A 6,000-nucleotide genomic window follows, 5' to 3' on the forward strand; every position below is an offset into this window, starting at 1 on the left:
AATTATGTCATTCAGGGTATTGGTGGGAATTTCATTCTTACTTTTTTACTCAGGACACTGTTGAAAGTGTCATTATTACTTTTTATTCGATTCAGGAATTGTTGGAAAAAACGTTGCTACTTTTTGTTCAGGGCAGTGTTTGTAAATGCTTTGTTGCCCATTACGTTCCTGGAAAAGTTATCATTACTCACATCATTTTGAAAATTCTTTGTTACTCAGACCATTGTTCAAAAAGTCATTGTTACTCACATAATGTTTCAAAAAGTCATAGTTACTCACATAATGGTTCAAAAAGTCATTGTTACTCACATAATGGTTCAAAAAGTCATTTTACTCTACCATTGTTGAAAAAACACTTTGTTGTCGACAGCATTGTTTGAGAGGTAATTTAGGGATAACGTGATAGTGTGTAGTGTATACCGCTTATATTAACGGATAATCTTATCCTTCAGGAATTGCTATCACTTTAGCTGCTATGTACCGTTTTTTACACGAAACGCGACCTATGTCCTATTATTTGCTTCTGGGATTATTTTGGATACAGTTATCTATCGGTCATTTCTGTCAGAAACTGCGAGTTTATATGTGATCAAATTGTGCAGTGTGCATTTTATTATGAATTAACGAAAGTAGAAAGGAGCCGTTCAAGTATTACGTAAGCAAATTTTTAGCCATTTCTGACCCCCCCCCCCCGTCAGCAAAAGTCAGCAAAACGCTGACCCCTTCCCTCCACTTGTCAGCAAAATTTCGTCATCAGCTCTGCCCCTCTGAATCCTAACTCATATTTTTATATGGCGTGGTCGATTGCGTAAGCATTATCCAAACCCCCTCCCTTGTCATCAAAAGTCAGCAAATCGGAAACCCCCTCCCCCCCATCGATGATGACGTAATACTTGAACGGCCCCAAATCAGGTAACGTAAAATACAATATGCAGCTCGACTGACACGTGATTGCAGTTGCAATGAAAAGTAAATGACATATAAATGAACATTATAACAATAAATGGAAATTTTTAATTCAGAAGTGTGACGATATTTTTCACTCTATGTTATCTACTTAACGTACATCCCGTAAGAATATTGTATCCTAGCTACCAAACTTTCATTACGGATCAACTGGATTGCCAACATAAGAATAATATCGATCCACGCGATGTTCTAACAGCGATGCAATTATACGTACACCGTCTGTGTTGGCTGAAAGTCTTAAAATCAGCAAGACGTCTTGGAAACACAGAAGTAAGTGGGAGTGCCGGGCGGTGTATTGATCTTTTCTCCCGTCCAGTAAACAATCCTGGATCTCTTTTCATTCTGGACATTCTATTGATCCCAAGCATCTTTCTCTGGTCTCGTTTGTTTCCTCGTTTAGTTTCCTTGGGCAATGAGTAATTTAATTTCCACCACGGGGACCTACGGCTTTCTTCAAAGGAGCTCGGAGAATACTTTTCAATGCATTTGCCTTTAGGAAAATCAAAGGCTCTCTCTCTGTCTCTCTCTCTCTCTCTCTCTCTCTTATCTTTAACAATGCAAAAGATGAACAAGTCTGTTGTGACGGACCATTTATAGCATCAACGAATATGAATTTTTCAATGATACTTTCACTACTTGCGACTCTCTTTAAAGTATGATTTCCGTGTAACTGGAAGCATAGTGTATGGAAACTTTCGTAGGCACGTGTATAGGCAGTTCATAAGTTATAAATCGCATTATTATTTCTAACGGCCTGTCAAATAGGGAGTTTAATCAGGTTAAACAACCGTTCCAATGATTCTTACCATTATTACCATCACGAAAGTCCCGAAAGCGCTACAAAACCATAGTCCATTTATACGCGTGGAATTTATGTTAAAAATCACAGTAATAAGTGGATGCTATATTTTAATGTACTAAATTGTACAGTTTAAAGTAGTACAATGATAACCCCACCTTTGCCATAGTGGTGGTCGGCTGAAGTTGGTTTTCTGTTGTTTTCAACTTCGAAGAGCAAAAGCCCACAGAGAGCAATAATAAAGTCTTACAACTCTACAATTATTCAATCATTACATTCCACTCATAGTTAGAAAATTTCATGGCAGATGGCAGCACCCTACACATAACAAGCAGAAACAAATTTTACGTTAGGCTCATAACACGTACACGCACATTCCGGTTATGTACCAATTCGTTGGAAATTCCGTGTACGAGGTGCATGTAGGGTTGAGTAGTAATACAGTGGTACATCCGCTGTCGAACATCACCACTGACGAATTTTTTAGGTTAACGAAGATTTTATACGTGATTTTCCTGCCGTGGCTAGCGTGAACTTCCGTTGATATGGAAGTCAATGAAAACACAGCGACGTCGTGAGCTGACTTTTTCCGCCAATCATCATCAGAGTTATTGTCACTCCAGCCAGATTAATTTATTTATACTTCGGAATCTTTTTCCCAGATGTACCCCTATTTGGCCTTTGAACGTTTTTGAACCATTTTATGTAAAATGAAAAATCCCGCTAATAGAAAATGCATTAAAAGAAAAAGGTCTATTTCTTTGAGAAAAAAAAACATGCGTTCTTTCAGTGCAAGACGCTTAACATTAAGCTGAACTGTCTGGACATTTTAGGAGATTATCTTTGCCATTTGCGTGTAGTATAAGAAACAGAATAAAACTGAACAAATCACAAATGAATGGGAACACCTCTAAACTGGACTGGGCTGATTAAACATCAGCTTCTAACAGACCAACGTTGACAGTTTACTTAGAGTAAAACAAAATGATTTCTTTATATTGTTTCATTTTCCTATAAATTCTCACTTATAAAGCTATTGGAATTTGGGAAAAAATTATCTTGATTTGTCAAGGTATCGCTGTATTTTGCATCTCCGAGATCGTGAATGTGACGAAACACTGCGAGAAGCTCGCAATATGATTTCTAAGAGCTGCTAATTTCATATCCGTGCGATAGCATCAGGTTAAACTCGACGTAAATGGTCCGAGGGTTTTGCAACTCCAGCGAAAATTTTTGAACGAAAAAGAGATACTGCAGTCAACTGCACCTTCACACTCAGCAAAATAACTGCTACGTGTTGTATTATAGCACTATTCGAGTCCGTAAAGCCAGAATTATTGAGTCAAACTCTGTTACACGCTCGCAATCGCGACTCTCACATCTTATATGAAAAAAAGAGTTATTTACCATAACATCGACGGCCCAGTCCTAAAATAGAACAACTTAAAATTCTATGTTTTGAGCAATCTGCATCATTCGATTCACACTCAAATCCATGCAAATTCAATTGCAATAGGAGAAGCGTATAAATAGATTTTGCTATTCTGACATATGTAAATGTTATTTTCTACCATCCTTATGGAGTGCAGCATAACTTAAAAATGTGCAATTTTCTTCTTGTTGCTTTTTTGAACTGGGCCGTCGATATAAATGCTGTCCCACAGCTCTACCATCAGCATCAAAGTGGGTAATAGCATATGTCAAGAAAAACAATTTTACAATAGAATTCAAGAATTCGCATCCCACTTATTCGGGGTATAAGTGCATTACTTAAATTCAGAAGTCGCCAGAATATGACAACTTGGCTCACGTCATGAGGAACAGAAGGGTAAATTACTTCGTTCCTGTCATAGGCAATAACAAGGAGGGAAAAAAAATATCTCGTTGTGTGTGTTGTTTTTTTTCTCTCTCTCTCTCTCTCTGTCACCCCAAACATAGTACGTTTCTGTAGGAAAAATATTTCTTCCCTCTAACTGGCAGGGTTACATCAGGACGTTGTTTTTCTCCTTTAATTGGCCCTAACGGCTCAAATTTCATGTTAACCAAACCGAAACATAAAAGCCATTTGTGACCCTAGGTTCCATTTAGAAACCATCACTCTCATTTTGGAGTTATGGGTCAACTTGTGTGTCCTTCCTCGTTACCAATTTCTTAGTAACAATTTGCTTCGGTCGCAAGATATCTCCACCAGAAACGATTAGTATACGCCGTTTTATAATAAATGAAGATGTTCTATTACAGATAAATTTTTAATCTTAAAATTAAATGTTTCGAATATATTTCAACTGGCTTAGAATCTGTAGGAAAAAAAATAGATTCATCTAAATCTTTTGGATAAAAAAATAACCTTATGAGTCTCAAACATGTGGCCACATACAAGTACTATATTTCTCCCGTATTATACAATCGATGCCAAAGTTGAGTGTTTTTCTTCTTACGGGATCCTGTTACTGATCCTGTATCCTGTCGGACGTGTTACTTCGGCCTTTTGTTCCGGAGATTTATCTTTTATAGCCAGAAGGTAAGCCGGGTGAATGAACAAAATAAAAATACTCGGGTCAAGCGCTATTTCGCTGTTCCTCTCTGTCTCCTGGTATCTCTTTACTGCTGTTTTTATTACATCCGTAGACAATTCTCAACTTAAACGGCTGCACGTTGGAATGTGGAAGGAAAACGTTCAGTTTTATCGCATCATCTCCGAGTAAAAACGAAAAACATAAACAACAAAACAATGTCAGTATCTATCAAGTTGATGTTTTCTCGGGAATTTTGTGTTTCCTATATGATTATGCAGATAGTGGAATTGAGGAGCTGTATCATGAAAGTGGCTAGATAGAGAATGAACCTTTCTATCAAGTTCAATCAATTTCAACTACCTGTTTGGAAGAGTATTTCTCCACTTTTTTTATTGTATGTAAAATAATAACTTTTTTTAAGAAACCATTTTTTTGTTTTCAAGTTCTTTTAAGTTATACAAGTTTGAAAAAACAGAATTTTATTCTGACTTGGCTTTTATGGACTATCAAAATTGTGGAACGAGCCTTCCATCATGAAGGGAATTGACTAAGAAACGGATGGATCTTTAGTCATCGTGGTTCCAAACAGGGTGAGTTTCTGAAGGACTTTCCCGGATAAAGTAATTTCAACTCGCTTTAGGTAAAATAGATGGCCTCGTGAAATCACAGCTCCACGACAATCAAATTTTCTCATGTGATCAAAGGGTTTGATGAAATCAAATTGTTTTTGAATAATTAACCATGTGAACATCAAACTATGTACAAAAATATATGTGATTTGAAATCCAGAGAGCTGTACCATCAATACAGCCACATACTCAGGCTGGATGTGTATGCTGCACAATATTGCGGCACTGAATAATTTTAGCTAATTCTCAATGCATTATTTGAAATGCCTATAGCATTTTCATGGTTGTATATAGAAAAGCCACGTAGTTTTACAATACAATGTTTTTTTTTCTAAGAATACGTTGTTACGTTATTTTTATTTACAAAATATAAACTTACATATTACTCTCTGTAACAACAGGTTTTCACATGAAACATTTTATAGCAGCACTGCAATAACACTTATAATTTCATTTTTCGAATCGATAGTATGTTGTGAATTTATGAATCACTGCACAGTTTGTTAAGAACAGTTAGAAAAAATAATTTGGGGGAAGGCGTTTTGTCATCGATACGGTCACCAGGTTTGACGTGTTACATCTCCTTGTGTTACCAAAATTTGAACAAATGCTGACGTACTCGTAGTTGCTCTGACAGGTTGGGAAGGGGGTGGAAAAAATATTTGCGACCAGAGCCGTGTCTATACAGAGATAGCTGGGCTCGGCATTGACGAAATGAAAAGGTTTTGAGGACACGAGGTATATCGTGATTGTCGAAATACACAAATTACCAAGTTTGACGAGGTATCTCGTAAATGTTTCTAACAGTGCCAAACGACTGTGGCGCTACTGAGATTAATAATTGTTTACTTTTTAGAATATAAAGCCTAAAATTTTAAATTTGATTCCTGTAGCCTGTTATTTATGTTTATCGCAGATTGACATGATTTTTAAACGTGTTTTTTATAGTAAAAAATATGTGATACTCCCCCCCCCCCCACATAAGCGAAAACATTATTCTAATGAGTTTCAGTTTAGAATTTTTCCAACTATTGCAAAATAAAACGCTCGAAATCACAGACGTTGGCAAGAATAGCCGCAGTTTCTC

The sequence above is a fragment of the Pholcus phalangioides genome, unplaced genomic scaffold, assembly GCF_987345545.1.
Source record: "Pholcus phalangioides strain wild (caught in Gottingen) unplaced genomic scaffold, Ppha-v1.0 ptg000006l_1, whole genome shotgun sequence".
Classification (NCBI taxonomy): domain Eukaryota; kingdom Metazoa; phylum Arthropoda; class Arachnida; order Araneae; family Pholcidae; genus Pholcus; species Pholcus phalangioides.